General features: G+C 41.3%; 1 pseudogene; it reads right to left on the reverse strand.

The window, feature by feature from the left end:
• Positions 1-7,323: 7,323 nt before the first annotated feature.
• LOC115275644 lies at positions 7,324-16,227 on the reverse strand (annotated as a pseudogene).
• Positions 16,228-17,173: the final 946 nt, after the last annotated feature.

Consider the following 17,173-nt stretch of genomic DNA (forward strand, 5'->3'; position numbering starts at 1 on the left):
CTGTCATCATAAAATCCAACCCGGGGCTCAAACCCACAGACCTGAGTTGATTGTGACCTGAGTTGAAGTTGGACACTTAACAGACTGAGCCACTCAGGTGCCCTTCTGCCAGGGAATTTTTGAGCTTTTTGGATCTATGATTATCTCATTTCCATAAAATCTGGGGAAATTTCAGCCATGTTTCCTTAAGTGTTTTATCTGCTATCCCTTCTTTCTTGAACTCTAATTACATGAATGCCTCACTATTTGGTATTGTTCCACTGGAAATGAAGACCTGTTATTATTTTTTACTGTTTCATCTTTTTCCTTTGCAGTGCAATTTGGATCGTTTCTACGGTGGTGTCTTCCAGCTGACTAATCCTTCTTTCTGCAATATTTAGTTCATTGTTAAGTACATTCACTGATTTTTTAAAACTTCCGATATTGTATTTTTCATGTCTACACTATCCATTTAATTCTTTGTTAGATCTTTCATTTCTTTCCCCATAGAATAGTTTTTTTTATGAATTGTTAAATATACTTATGAATTTTAATGCAAGGTCTATTATTTATGATATTTCTTGATTTGTTCCTTTTGACTAATGATTATTCCAATTTTGAATTACATTTTCCTACTTCTTGGCATGCTCGACAATTTTTGATAGGAGTTTCGATAGGATGTTGGACACTATTAATGTTAATTTGATGAGAGCTATTGTCTTCCTTTAAAAAAGTACTGAACTTTGTTTTGGCAGGAAGGTTAACTGCTTGATCTTTCCAGGGTTGGCTTTTAACACTTGCTATAATGCTAGCGTAGCCTTTGTTCCCGGAGCATGCCTGGTATCTGTGGATCTGTCTTCAATGCTCGAAGTTTCCAAGATCTCTTCACCATGACTGAGTGAAATTCATATGGCCACAACATGAGAATGCTCAGAACTCTGCTCCATTGCCATATTTTTGACAAAATTGGGGTGCAACAGGAGAATTTTTAGGCTGAGTGATTTGCTTCTGCATTTGGACTCTTACAGATCTCCAAATGCCCTCCTAACCTACACTGTCATTTAAGGCTTATGTGATGGATCCTAATCTCCTCCAGCCCTTCTTCTCTAAGGCAGGCTTATCTCTGTATCTGCCACCCTCCGGTGAAGATGCTGTTTCGGCCCTTTGATCAGCTCTGAAGGGCTTGTTTTTCTGTTCAGTTCCATTCATCCAGAATGACCGGGTCCAACACTCCTTGTTCCCCGCTTAGAGAAATATTATTTGGTTTTTCTGCGTTCTCTTTTTGTTCATGAGCCGAAGATACATCATGATCCTCTACCTCCTAACTGAACAGAGGTCTTTACTTTTTTTTTGTTTTGAATTTAATGATGGTTTTAATCCCTGTCATAGCTGAATAAGTTACTGCATACATACAAATTCGCCAAAATGGAGGTCATGTATTGCTGACTGTACTTATATCATTGCAATGTTTTTTAAAATGATTTTTATCTTACCAGTTCATGGAAAGTACTTGTCTTATTACTTAATCTATGTCTCTGCTATGAATCAGTTACCTTGTATATAGACTGATCTGACCTATATATGAGAGAGAGACTTACACATGTCATTGTATGTGTGTATTTCTTATCTAATGTGAGCGCATACATAGGCACGTACACAAGCACACATATCACACCGGCAAAAATGTGTTTAAAATCCATTGAAACTCTTCAAATGGAAGATCCTTCAGTATGTTTTTTAAAATGTCACATCCAAAGAGAGTTGTGGTAGTGTAGATGACACACACATTTTCAGCCATAAAAATACACAGTGATGGACACCCTTCAAAACATCTATTTTCAAGATGTTCTTTCCATTTAACAAATTTCTCCTGAAAAGAAACAGTTGCTTTCTTTTTAGATAAACAAACTATTTTATTTTCCCCAAAGGCAGATTAAGTGTGGGGTTTTTTTCTTTAGAAAATACTGTCTGGCCTGCAGTCTTGCAACAATGTTCACATTGACAGCACTTGTATAATGCTCTCTACATTGCTTTCACCATGGCCTTACCTAAAATAAACCTGGGCCAGCCCCCACTCCATGCCCTACTTAAAAACCTCCACAGAGGTTCAGTTGGCTTCCGGATGAGTGCTAAACTCCTTAGCATGCGTAAAACCCTTTCGAAGAGATTCAAGGTCATCCCAAACATTCCTAGGTTTGTACCATGGCTTTCAGCCTCCTCTTTTTCCTGGGCGTGGATCATCTTTCAAGCTTCTGCACATTTGCATACACTGTGCTCCTTTGCCCAGAACCTTCTTTCTCTTCTTTCTAAGAAGTTTCTACTCGACCCTGTAAGATCTAGTATAGATGTCCACCTGTCTGAGGAAATGGTCCTGACTCTCATTACCAGAGCTGACGTTTTCCGCCCTGCCAACCACACTTCCTGCTCAGTTTGAAGCTGTGCAATACTGTGCTATCATCATCTGCAGACAAGACAAACCTGTTTCCCCAGCGAGGCAGAGAGCGGCCTGAGGGAGTGGGCTTACCCACCTTTGGTCCCTAGTACGTAATAGAAGGACTGGGACCAGGTAGAAACATGACAAGTGGTGTCAAATGAACAAATGGAGCATGTCAACAGTGACAAACAAAGAAAATGTGTCACGATATTTTTTTGTTCCCATTTCCTTGTATGATGGAGGCAGGAAGAAATCAAACGAGGTCAGATCATCAAAGATTGGATGGCTCATTTTTTTTCCTGGATTGTTCCAGCAGCAGGAAGGTGGCAAGTTCCCATGTTAGGTTGCAGCTGCTTTTGGTTTGAGTTGCTCTGTTTTCAGCAACATGTCTGATGATTAACTGCTAGAATTCAAGAATGAACCGTGAGATGAAGTGATGACTGAAGATTAATTTAAAGAGGCAGTCTTCAGTAAAGTGAGGAAGAGGTTATTTTTGGGGAGGAGGGGGCAAAATTCAAAGTTTTATTTATGGTCCTATCAGTGGTATAACTAGGAATAACAGATTAAAATTAAGAGAAGAACATTCTCAGAGGAAGATAAGAAAAATTCTCCAGACAGTGAGGCCTACTAGACTGTGAAATAGGCTTTCAAGTAAAGTGATGGAAACACAATCCCCGGAGACATTCTAAATAAAGGGACAATGAACTAGAAAGTACTTTGCAGAGAATTCTGCATTGATAGCTGGAGCAGGAAGGGGGCAGGGGAGTGAGGTGATGACCAGATGTGGCCCAGAGGCAAACTGTGTGATCTGAGGAGAGGAGGGCAGGCTGAGTTCTCAGAGTCCCGAACAAGATGTGCTTAAGGGAGAAACAAGGGCGCTGTCCGTAATGGTGGGAAGAACCCAAGACTCAGAGCTAACATTAACACAGACGGGGATTCTCAGACTCGTAGGAAAGACCAGTTAGCACCAAATACGGACAATGGAGAAGTTTGGATGGGAAGCGTAGATGGAGCTCGCGGAAGAATTTGCTGGATTAGAAGAGTTTACTCTTGGATGCAGCGGGTAATAAGGAGCTAGAGCGAATTCCTACCCCAGAAATTGGCTCTGCCCAATTGAGTGCGTGCCGTCGCTACAGCCCTTCTGTGGGAGAAGGCGGTGGGGCGAAGACAAGGAGCCACTTGTCTCTGTAAAGCCCAGCCTCGGGCGGAGAATGAGGATTTGCTGAACGTGTGTTGGGTGAAGGAGAGAACGAGTGGATAAGCGTTACATCATCAAAGGAGATGCGTTTTACACTAAAGAGCAGCACTCATCAGAAGAGAGAGAGGCCGGAGTTGGGGCGGTGGTCAAGAGCCCTGATCGCGTATGACACAGAGGACCTGCTTCCAGACATTTGGTCCAAATGAAAAATATGTTATGTCGTAACTCAGTCTACGCATACCCACACCGGCATGCACATGCCTGTCACAAAACTAGGTGCAAAATAATATTAAGTACACTGTGGTGTGAAATTACTTTTTGTATTTTATTTTATTATGATCTGTAATGTTGGCTGGGAGACACTGAATTGATTTCATGACCAGCTAATAATGGGTCACAGCCTGTAGTTTCAAAAGCACTGATCTGGAGATAAATAACCAATTAACTACGATCAGATGAGACCCAATAAGCAGGCTACATTCTTGAAAAAACTAGTGAAGTACAGTTTTTCTTAAAGTGGGAAATTCCAGCAGCCAACCTGGTCAGACATGGACGCACAGTCAGTCACATGGAGTCAAGTACTTTTCCCTCAAACAAACTATGAAAACTGTCCATTTGAGGGGCGCCTGGGTGGCTCATTGGTTAAGCGTTTGACTTCAGCTCAGGTCATGGTCTTGTGGTTTGTGGGTTCGAGCCCCAAGTCAGGCTCTGAGCTGTCAGCCTGCTTCAGATTCTGTGTCTCCCTCTCTCTCTCTGCCCCTCCCCTACTCACGCTCTGTATCTGTCTCTCCCTCTCTCTCTCTCAAGATGAATAAACATTAAAAAAAATTTTTTTTAAGAAGGAAATTATCCATTTGAATTTGCTGCACTCTTTGTTGAATTCTATATTTTTCAGAACACTGACCTCAGGACATTTTTAGGAAATGTATTAGGGGACTCTGGGTGTGGGAATCAGCTAAATGCCCTGTGGAGTGTTTTGATAGCTCAGAATAAGGGCAGCATACTGCAAGAATCTCAAAAGAAAGGGTTATTGTATTTTCTATTTTTGGCTGAAAATATATTGTGAGCCTTCTATTCTGAGACAGAGTTGGACTGAATTTGAGCATTAGACATTAATCACACCACGTTTTCATATTCCAGGGTTTTTTCTCCATGACCATCTCTCCCTACAATCTTTTACAATCCCTTGCAGTCCAAATCTCTTGGCTAAAGATGTTTATAAGCTGTTCTAGTTTTCTGTCGCTCTCCCCACTGGCTGACACATAGGAAGCCATTTTGCTGTCTTAGCTTCCTAACGGCCCATTGATGTAACTCTCCCTTCATTTCTTAATAGGTTTAGAATGATCCCCGCTGGTATTCATTTCCCTCCTGACACAACAGTGAAAGGGCATCTTCCTTCCCCTTTATTCTTCTGGCTGACAGTAATATCTCCTTTCTCTTTCTTGTCCTTAATTGACATTGTTTAGACTGATAGGGATCCTTTATCCCTCTTCCTTTCTGGTGTGTTTTTTTTTAAGAAATCACCTATGTTCCCGCCTCATTTTTCTCAGGGCACTCCCTTGTGAGGCTTTTCTGGCAGTCACTCTGTCCTTTGGAAGCTCTTTTTCCATCTTGGCTTCCCCTCTGGGTCTTAATTATGTGTTTCTGAAAGGTCTTCCGCTTTCCTAGAGACACATGGATGATGGTGCACTGGGGTTTCAATTAATGGATGCCCTAGGAGAACAGACCTTTATGATCCACTGTGTTTGTATTTTTAAAAGAGCAAAACAAAATAATTGTAACAAGTCTTGGGAAATGGTATTGGTTTGCTTTCCAGGCTCAGCGGAGACAGATTATCATTTACCGCCTTTCTTTATGAAGCAGATAATGATCATGTTGGATGTTTGTGTGGTAGAGCTGAAGGAGTAGGGGTTTTAGAGGGGACTCACTTGGGTTTTAATACTGGGCCTGCTACTCATTTGTTTGTGGCATTGGGCTGGCTATTTAATGGAATGATGGATTAAGTGAGGTAATGTATCATAAGTGCCCAGCACAATGGTTCTCAAACTTTGATGTGTAGCTTAATTGCCTAGAAATTAATGAAGAATGCAGAAGCTCACATGCATCTAGGTAGGATAAGATTCTTTGTATTTTTACGGAGACTCTCATGTGATTCTCATACACTTGAACTTGAGAAACACTGGTCCAACATATTTCAGACTTTCAATCTCTATTGCCCTATTTCACACTCAGAATAGTGGAAACGTAATCTTAAGCATTTTAAAGAGAATTCATTTTGACTTAAACTTGAGTCTCAAAGGCCAGAGATTTAGAGAGGAAAGGTATTATATAAAGATAAAACTATTTTATGTCTCCAATCTGTAATCCTAGAACCGAGTTTTGGCCAGATCATTCAGCTAAGGTTTCAATGCCTGAATCATAATTGCATCTCATGCATGTTGACAGGAAAGTACACTCTAGAAATATGTGACATTGTATATCACAGATATAACAGAAGAGAGAAACTGAAACCACATAGTTGTCAGTGATAAGTATAAAAGGATTTAAAGTAGACCGTGATTAATTAATGATGTGTATTGGAAACCCTAGGGCAAACACTGAAAAATATTTAGAAGAGGCGTACAAAGTGAAAGAAAAATGGAACAAAATGATTACACAGAAAGATTAAAAGGGAAAGAAAAGAAGAGATAAAACATAGAAAAGATATGAAGATGGTAGATTACCAATTTTCAAAACACAACTTTTTCATTTACTTTTATTTTTCTGTTTTCATTTCTTGATTTCTGATCTTACCATTCTTTTCTTCCCTTTGTTTGCTGAGTTAAATTTTTTCTTTTTCTAGTTTCTAAGGTTGAGGCTTAAATCATTGATTATGGATCTTTTTCTAGTTTTCTAAGATGAGCATCACTGCTGTAAATTTCCCTAGAAGTTCCTTGAAGCTTTAAAGCTACACCCCACAAACTGGAAGCATTGTGCTTTCAGTCTCTTTCATTTCAAATATTTTTAAATTTCCATTGTGACTTCCTTTTTGGCCATGAAAAGTGTGTCATTTAATTCAGTGTCTCTCTTATATTCTTTTTTTTCTGTATCTCAGTAACACTTTTTTTTAAAATATAGTTTATTGTCAAGTTAGTTTCCTTTCCTCTCTTACATTCTTTCAACTGGACACAGACCAATAAAAACTGTCTTCAGAAATTTTGTTCTATGCTTATTGTTCTTGGTAGTTTTGTTTCAAAATCATGGAGGCTAAAATGACTTACAAGGGTTTTTTGGTTTGTTTGCTTTTATTTTTCCTCTGTATTATCTATTCTCTGAATAACAGCCTCCCTGAACTGCTAAAAATGTAAACATAGAGGTAGAACTGAGGCGAAAGAGTATTTGTTAAATGAATACACAAATGAATGAAAGAATCATTTTGCTTCCTAAAATGTTTCAGTGACTTTGCTGCACTTAAAATAAAATTTTGACATGGCTACTTGTTCATATAGTGATGCACTGGTGTCCTGTGCTATGTAGTTTATAATTCAATTGAGGGTGGGGGAAGGTCTCTGAGGCCAACATTGGGCTGTGCCTGGGTTATATTCTGTTGGGTACCAGAAAATTGTCAACTATGTGTGGAAATTTTACAGACTTTTCAGTGTGGATATGAAATGTTTTTTTTTAATTTGAAAGTAGTCATTTATTAGTTGACCAGATTACAAAAATACCCATGGTAGATACCTTAGTTCATTCTTCTAATAAGCCTATTGGTCTGGTCTTCCCTGTTGCCAGCATCTCCACCTTCTACAAAATGGGTGGTCTTCTTCTTCAGTCCCCCTCGTGGAGAAGATAACTTGAAGGGCCATAAAAAGTCGTTTGCTTCTCTGAAACGTTTTCCAACAGTGTAGATCTCGTGACTCAGGTCCTCCATGCAGATGATGCCGTATTTACCAAGAGATCGAGCAATCAATGTGTTATCTGTCAGGGCAATTCGTTTCTTGTTGATTTTGCCATAACCACGCTTGTAGATCAATTCATTCACTGACTTCAGGTTTGGGTACCCCCAAGCTATGAATGGTTCCACAATCCTTAGCATGTTAACTGAAGCCTTGCTGAGCTTAACAAAGGTGCCGTTGAAGATCTGGCAAAGGCGAAGGAGCTGCAACACCTTGCGCACCTTTGGGCTCACACCGTTGATCCCTCTGATCCTGATGACAAATGCCAGTTTGGGCTCCGCGGGCACCTAGAAGTTGCCAGCTTTTCTTGCCGTCCGAGCCATTCGGATCTCAGTTCTGCACATCTGCCTGTGTTCCTTGTGGTAATGCTTAGCCTTCTCATAAATAGGCTTCCTCCTTGCCTTTCGAAGGAAGCATCTTTTGGGGGAACTTCTTTCTCAGACGCTTGATCTTCAAGTCTGCATAATTCCTTCGCTTTTTCTTAAGGGTTTCTGGCACAGCTGGAACCTTCTTTTTCTTCTCTTCGACGCCCTCCACGGTTCCAGCCGGAAAAAGAGCTGAAATGTTTTTATAATTTTGGAATGCCTCAGCTTATATATGTGTTAGCATAGATTTAGTTCACTTTCTCAATCTCTGAGCTGCCCATTTATAATAATCGCTTTAGGGGCACCTTGGTGGCTCAGGTGGAGGAGCGTCTGACTTCCGCTCAGGTCATGATCTCACGGTTTGTGGATTTGAGCCTGGCCATGGGCTCTGTGCTGACCACTCGGAGCCTGGGGCTGCTTCAGATTCTGTGTCTCCTCTCTCTGCCCTTCCCCTGCTCGTGCTGTCTCTCTGTCTCTCTAAAATGAATAAACATTAAGGACATTTATAGTAATCACTTTAAGAATAAGATTGAGAACTTTTAAAAGCCTAAAATACATTCTGACATATATTTTTAGAAATAATAGTGGGAGGCGCCTGAGTGGCTCAGTCCATTAAGTGCCAGACTCTTGATGTCGGCTCAGATCATGATCTCACGTGAGTTGAGTCCTGCATCAGGCTCCTTGTTGATGGTGTGATACAGAGCCTGCCTGGGACTCTCTCTCTCTCTCCCTCTCTCTGCCCGTTCCTTGATCACTCTCTCTACAAATAAATAAATCAATCAAACTTTACAAAATCATAACGGGAAACTATGGCTTTCAGGATAGTCTTAATGTGTCATAATTCTTTGATAACTGTTAAGCTATTCACTCATTTATCCACTTATTTATTTAATAGATATGTATTGAATAGTTCATCATTGAATACTAGGCATTATGGTAAGTGCTGGGGACACAATGTGACAAAGACAAGCATGGTCTCCTCCCCTCTTAGGAAATAAACAGCAACTTGAATCCAAGCAGAAGATGAAAATTGAATCACCAGAGTACTGATCCACAACCGTTCTGGAAATAGATACATACAGCCACGCCATCCAAAAGATCTGGCATACAGCACGTTCTCATGAGAAGCCGGAAATCTTTTCAAATAGTTCTCCTATACTCTGCTCCTATTTCTTGGCCATTCGGTGTCCCATTCTCCAAGAATTCTGGTGTGGCTTCTCGGTCCTTCTCTAGACTCTTTCCATTTTGCCCCTCTTTTCTGTTTATTTTGTTCTTTCTCACTCCCCGAGAGAAAAATATGTTGATGTGTGTCTTTACGCACGTGGCTTGTCTCTTCAGTGCAGAGGACAGGGTACGAGGGAGGAATATATAAAGAACACCACCAAGGGGGTGACACCATTCAGAGAGTCCAGGACCTCCCTTACTCATCGATGCCTGACATTTCATAATTAGAAATTCTTGTTTCCAAAGGGTGTGGATCTGGCTATAATGTAAGTATCCTTGAGGAAATAATTGTTTTGGGTCTTATAAGTCATTTGTGTATGGAGTTTATTTAGACGGTTTCTGAAAATAGGTTTTGGTTGGAAAGATGGAAAAAACTTGAGCAGTAGGCAACTGAAATTATTCATAGGGGAGGCAGAGGTGGGAGGCTGAAGACACCAGGGCTGCAAGAGAGTAACAAGTCATCTCTTCAAGCAGAACTCAATTCACTGTACTTTAAAACCATATCACTAAGTTCTCCTAAAATGCTCTGTGAAACAGGACATTAACAGTTAAAATTAGCTTCGTGGTAAGTACTCAAGTGCAACTGAATATAACCTTGGGGATAGAATGACACGAGTTCTATGAAAAAATTTGGAACCCCTCATCCATATTCAATATCTCTGATGTATTCCTTCCTGCAAGCCCCTCCCCATTCCAATCTTGAGGATGAGAATTTCTGACATTCAGAGTACAGAACATTGAAGTCAGTGGACTCATCGTCAAGATTAAGGAAAAACATAAAAAAGGATTTTGGAATGCTCAAAGAGGCATTGAAATTTAGAGAAAGGTCACTTGCTAAAATATGACATCCTCAGGGCACACTCTGCCTGCCTTCTGGAGGTTTCTGTCCAAATATTCCCAATGACCTCCAGAACACAGCCCAGGTTTTGATCATTAATTATTCTTTAGCTTCAGTAGGACTATTTTGATCGTTTTGTCAATTTTAACTGATTGACTTTAATGACAGATGTTACAATCATATTAAACAACATGTCTTTTAATATGAAAGAAACGCCTTACATGAACCCAGCGTTTATATGAATAGCAGTTGTGTGAAATTGTGTGCGATACCATCCAATATAAAATATGTGGACATAGCAATTACAGGCCATCTGTTAAACTGGCATCTTGCTTGTACAGGAATGAAATTTCAATTAAGTTTTATTATCAGGAAGTGTAAATGACAGATCCCATATGAAAGTCCAGAGCCAGTACACTGTCTAAATAAAGAGTGAGATGTCATACAGTTAATGAGTTGGATCAGGTTCCCTGATTACATACTTTGCAAATAATGTGTTGTTGTTCACCAGCTCTTGGAAATGAGTTTCACTGGTGAGCGTGGTGGTTGTTTTTTAAGTGATGCCCATATGGGAGGTAAATTGAAACAGTTGTGCGACACGGTCCAGAGTCGTCTGGTTAATGTGGATCCACCACTTGAGCTGGAGAGACTGAAGTTAAATCACACGTGAGATGAAGGGATGATTTGAAAGGGGAGAAACAGAAATCATATCTTGAAAGTCTCTAAGAAATGGTGATTTGCTGGAAGCCACAGGTCCATGGCCTGAAAGCCATTCACGACTCAAAGGAATGAATGTCAGGATCCCGCAGTGGTTCAGTGTGGTTTCGCATCATCCCAGGAGGGAGAAATTGTAACACTGTCAGCAAGTGTAGGGACAAGGGTCTGGGCTGTTAACAGCAAAACAAATGGGCTGATAGCTTTTGGCAGTGAACTACGGCTCATAACTCATCAAACGGAGTCCCCGCTTGCTTACCTGTCATCAACCTAATATCTATTATTGCTGCAGACACAAAAATAAATAAATAAATAAATAAATAAATAAATAAATAAATAAATAAATCAGACCCCAATTCTACTTGTTCAAGCAGTAAGTTGGAGAGTTGTCAGAAAGAAGTCAACTGTTCGTGCCCATAAATAAGCTAAAAATAACCTCAAGCCGCTTCTCTTCGGGGCACGTCTAAACACGTGTAATAAGTAGAGCTCAGATTCATTAGCGAAGGCATCAGCCACAGCTGCAGACCCTTGGAAAGCTACTCAGTCTCCTAGGACTTTTGCTGAGTAATGTCTGTGACGTAGGAGCCAGAGTCCAGCCCTGGACAGGACTTGCCAGAGGCATTTGCAGGCTGGGTGACCCATCTCCCCTGGGCCTGGATAGTTGCACATTTCAAGGTTACTGAATGGCCATCACATGCCAGCAAGTGAATTCTTCAGTGACGTTTACTGTTACTTCAGCTCTTCTGGCTTTCAATGGAGAGTGGATTCTTGTTGGTTTTTCTTTTCTCTCTTTCTTTTTGGTTTTTTTTTTTTTTTGGTATTAATTTTGAAAAAGAATGGGCAGATGAAAGGAACAAAATAAATAAGCTTTTACTTGGATTCAGCCTGTTTCATTCAACCTGCATTTTGGAGGTGGGGTAGAAAACGGCATATGCTGTATACCTAGTCCTTGGGGGGCACAAGAATAGCAAGCAGGTGTCAGGACTGCCGACGAGTCTGGACTTGGATTTTTAAGAATTTTTTTTATGGGGATGTTATTTACAAACTGTGAAATACGCAGATCTTAAGGTCTACAGTTCCACCATTTTTGACAAAAGATACACTCCTGTAATTCACACACACGTACATTGATATGCAGACCATCTCCATCTTACCAGAATGTTTTCTTGTATCCTTTCCCAATCAATCACTATGCTCCCCGCTCCCAGCCATTGATCTGATTTTTATCACTATGATTCTTTTTTCCTATTGAAGAATGTCATAAAAATGGAATCGTGCATTATGTACTCCTTTGTGTTAGCTTTTTTCATGAGGAAGGGTTTCCTTCTATGAAAGAGGTTTTACAGGAGTGCCCGGGGGGCTCAGTCGGTTAAGTGCCCCACTTCCACTCAGGTCGTGACCTCACAATTTGTGAGTTCGAGCCCCATGTCAGGCTCTCTGTCGGTGCAGAGCCCACTTAGGATCTGCTGGGCCCCCCTCTCTCTGCCTCTCCCTCACTCGTGCTCTCTCTCGCTCTCTCTCTCTTTCTCTCTTAAAAATAAATAAACAAAAAGAAAGAGCTTAGAATTTAATCCAAATTGCATGTAGCAAAATCAGTCATTTACTCATTTTTATTGATAAGGAATATATTCTATTGCATAAATATACCAGCAGAGACTTTATCTATTTTTTTATTAATGGGATTTTGCTCTGTTTCTAGTTTGGAGCTATTACAAATAAACCTGCTATAAACATTCTTGCACGAAATGTTGGAGGACTTTTTATTTCTCTTGGATTACTGTCTAGGAGTCAGATTACCAGGGTATAGGGTAGATGGATGCTTAACTCTCTAGGAAGTCTCCGGTGTCCAACGTGATTCACGCCCCCAAATTGTTCCATATCCTCACCAGCATTTGATATTGTTACCTCTTTTGTCTCAGTCTATTTACAGGATAGGGAGAAACTGAGTTGCTTTTGATGCATTCACAAACAACAACACCCCAAGAGCTCTAAGGTCTAGAATCTGGATGTAAAGGACCCAGATTTGAAATCTGCATCACCCTTCAGAGGTCAAGGCCTGGGAAGGCCCCGGCTATAAAAGAGGATGGTGTGATTCAGGGTCATATGAGTGCAGTTTACATCCATATCTAAGCCAGGGTCCCAGAACTCACGTCAAAGCCCTCCTCCATTTCTAACTGCCTGCATCCTCTGGACACACTGCCTCCTTATATCTCCCTTTTCAGGGTCCAAGGATTCCTTCCTAGCTTCTCTGCTTTATTTTCCCTTTGTTACTTCTCACCTGTATCACAAGTTTCCTAATCCCCTGACCTACCCACTCGGAGTGATCTTCTTAGAACGTAGATCTCCTCATGACAGTTTCCTATCTTAATTTCCCCAGTGGCTTCTCATTTCCCACAAAATGAAAACAGGTAACAGCTGACATTTATGAAGGGTTCATGATGTGCCAGGCATGGTAGGTACTTTATTTTGTTATCATATTACAATAACTCTTTGAGATAAGGATTCGTATTTGTCCCCTTAGAGAATGTGGGTAACTTCCGGAATCACACTCTGAACCAGTCATGGGAACCAAACCCAGAGGCATGAGAATCCGCAGTGTGTGATCTTAGATCACGATCACAACTTAGCAAAGTGAAACTTCCGGATGGCAGTGTGAGGGGCTCTGTAGGCACCCTCCCCACTGCAAAAGGCAAAACTAGTGAAAACTATTTTAAAAATCCAGCCACTTAGGGGCACCTTGGTGGCTCAGTTGGTTGAGCATCCCACTTCGGCTCAGGCCATGACCTCTCAGTTGGTGAGTTCCAGCCCCACATCGGGCTCCACACTGACAGTGTGGATCCTGCTGGGGATTCTCTCGCTCCCTCTCTTTCTGCCTCCCCCCAACTTGTGTGTGTGCTCCCTTTCTCTCTCAAAATAAGTAAATAAATAAATATCGAGCTATTTAAAGTCTTTGAATATTTTCCCAAGGGAATAGAGCAAATGAGAAACATTTATTCAAGAAAGTCTGCTAAAACTCAGGAAGAACAGCAAAACTCTGTGCTGTGTTTTGTTTTGTTTTGTTTTGTTTTTTCAAGTTAATTTATTTCGAGAGAGAGAGAGCGTGCAGGGGACGAGCAGATAGAAAGAAGGGAGAGAATACCAAGCACGTTCTGCCCTGTCAGCCCACAGTCCGATGTGGGGCTCGATCCCACAAATCATGAGATGATGACCCACGCTGAAATCTAGAGTCAGATGCTTAGCCAACTGAGCCATCCAGGCGCCCCAGGAATCTGTGATATTTGGACAATGACCTGCCTTTACCTCTCCCCCTCCCCCATGCCCCACTCAGCTCAGTTTGATAGAACCTCGGCTCTAGGTAGGTTGTGGCCAAAAAGACGGGCCTCCCTCTCTCCTCAGCTCCCAAACAAGGGCTATAGTATTTCACTAGAGAAGGCTCTTAGCGCTCTTCATTTCATCAGACGCCAGGCTGAAGAGACTATATTCCTGGTGCGTGTTCCGGAGAAGTTGTGGCTACCTTCCTTCAGTCAGTCAGTCCCCAGGGAATGGGTGCTCTCCTATAAGCAGGGCAGGCTAAAAATATCGAGGCCCTGATTGTTTCACCCCTCTCTGATAATAAAGAGATTCTCTATCAGCAAGGCAAAGCCAATACGACCAGGGATAACCCCAGCCAGCAAGCAGAATTTTGTCTGGGCGGAGAAAACATCAATAAGAAGTTCTCCAAAGGAACTGACTTGATTTGAAACAGGGTGTGGGAAATTCAAAGGTAAATGTGGTGTCAAAAACGATAGTCCCTCTTCATTAAGAGCAACAAGCTAAACCGTGGGCCAGCTAGCTTATCAGAGCTAGCATGAACTATACTTTGCTTCAAGACCTCAGGAGGGGTGGTGGAGGTTAAGGTGGGGAGCATAACAGTGATTTCACCGCTTCAAATCCTAAATTCCCCAAACAACACAATCTGACCACCTATTCAATGCTTTGACCAGAATATAGCCAGGACATGTCGACCAGACTACACGCAATAGTGTGAAGTGTGCTGTCTAAAGCAAAATCAGAAATGAAAGCAGCAGTGCATGAGGAAATCCATCAAATGCTTTAGGGGTCTAAGCGGAAGTGATGGAATTAAGAAAGGAGCAACCCTTGGAGGAATGTCTTTGAGCATCAAAAAGGTGAGTTGGAAGAAATATGATCATTTATTTTTTCTATATTATGTGCCATACGTTGGCCTGAAAATGTAAGTGTGTAAATGATATCCATTTCTGGTTTGAATCAGAGTGTACGCTAAGGACTGTATGTGGTGTGTTGGACTTCTAGCTTTGACTAATTTGTTTGAAGACGTTTGATTTCCTTAGGGAAACCAATGAAGGTTTTTAATGTTTCAGCTATGGGATATTACTAGTTCTGTGTATCTTGACCCAAACACATTTCTGAAGAACACTAAACTTCCAGGACCAGTGGAATATAAGATTTACTGAAAACTGGATTTTTTTAACTTAGTATTCATTTCCAGTTTTTGCTAAGTGAATTTTCTTTCTTCCTTCATTCCTTCCTTCCCTCCTTTCCCCTGCTTTCTTTATTTTCCCCTCCCTCACTCCCTCCTTTCTTTCCTTCCTTTCTTCCTTCCCTACAACCTCCTTTCTTCCTTCCCTTCTTCCTTCCTTCTTTCCTTCCTTCCTTCCACAAATATTTCCCCAATATTTGGTAAGGAAAAACAGGATTATGCAATAGTCAAGTGCACAGAAATCCTTGAGCTTCAGAGACAGAAAGGGTGGTGATTTATGGAGTGAGATGGGTCTTATGACTTAAGTCACAGCAGATGGGAAGAGGGACAGTTATCTCTAGTTGCAGTTAGCAAGGAGACTCAAGAGGACATTTGGGTTGAGAGCAGGATATCTCCAGGAACTTTCTTTGTCTCTCTATGTGCAGACAAAAGAATATTTCTTTCTCTGTTTGAGCCTGTTGAGAGTTATAAGAGTTCTTTCTAAAAGAAACATTCCATGGGTTAGAGGAAAAAAGCAGTAAGCATGGAAAAGCATGAATTAATTTTGGTAAATCACTTTGAAGAGAAATATTTTTAAATCGAAGAAAGAGAGTGAGAGTGAAACAGAAAATATTATAGTGCAATAGAGGACTGTGAATTGAGCTACAAAGATTTTATTTTAATTAATATGTAATCAGGTACTTTGTAGAATGTAATCATTACTGTAAGATTAGGCATTTTATTTCACATTCTATACTGAATATACAAACCCAGTCCTAAGTTGTGGTACAGGATTGCTTAGTGCACACCAAAAAACAAAACAAAACAAAACATTTGAATCATTGTATCCAAACTGCAATGGAATTTACTGAAAGAAATGATGAAGGATTATAATTCTATAAATTTATGCTTTTGTTCTATTGGGACGGATTTGAGGATGTTGCCAATATTGTCAGAAACCACTCGTAATGGCATTACGCTCTCTGGTGAACATGGCGGCTGTGATGCGCTGGGTCAGCAGGCTGCCCCAGCACCTGGTCTGGCTGCGCCAGGAAGTCCTCATTCTGGAAGGATGCCCTAAGTCAGGGTTTCCAAACTACCCTGCACTTTAGAGCCACCTGGGGACCTTTTACAGCTATCAATGCCTGGGGTCCACTCTACACCAATTAAATAGTATCTTTGGGGGTGGGACCAGGCGTAGGTATTTCCTCAGACCTCTCTAGGTAATTGCAATTTTCAGAAAGAGCTGAGAACCTCTGCCCTTGGGAGATGCGGGGCCAGCAAATGAAATTGCCTATGGAACTGTCTGTGAAGAAAGAACAGAGAGATGAGCCAGGAGGGAAAGAGGCCAGGAAAAAAAATCAATACGAGAGAACAGGATGTGGTATGTTTCAGAGGGAATAGTCAGAGAATGCTCACATTTTGTCCAAATGGGAGAGAGCTAGATTATCACTTCTTCCCCCACCCTGGACCCCAGACACACAGCCAAAGAGCTGGGATACTGTTGGAATTCTTTGAGCAGACGGGCTCCCTAAGAAACTGCAAACCTCAATGAACAATGGGCCCTTTGGACAAAGATCTCAAGAGATTTCTTAAATCCAAAAATCTCTAACAAATCCAAAGGCAAGATAAGCTTGGAAGATCCTGGATTTCTCACAGGATAGTAATGATGTCAGGCGGGACAGACCATCTCCCTCCCTCCCTTCCTCCCTCCCTTCCTCCCTCCCTCCCTCCCTTCCTTCCTTCCTTTCTTTCTCTTTCTTTCTTTCTTTCTTTCTTTCTTTCTTTCTTTCTTTCTTTCTTTCTTTCTTTCTTTCTCTCAATTTACTTATTTATTTTGGAACAGAGAGAGAGAGCATAAGCAGGGAAGGGACGGGGGGAGGGGGGCAGGGATAGAGAGAAGGTTGCTGGTTAATAGTCAGTACCTAGGACATCTGTCAATAGGCTGCAGGCTGTGGTCCCAGGAGAGGGCCTAACAAGACAAGCTCTAACTAGAGACTCAGAACTAG

Source organism: Suricata suricatta, chromosome 2 (assembly GCF_006229205.1).
Source record: "Suricata suricatta isolate VVHF042 chromosome 2, meerkat_22Aug2017_6uvM2_HiC, whole genome shotgun sequence".
Taxonomy (NCBI): domain Eukaryota; kingdom Metazoa; phylum Chordata; class Mammalia; order Carnivora; family Herpestidae; genus Suricata; species Suricata suricatta.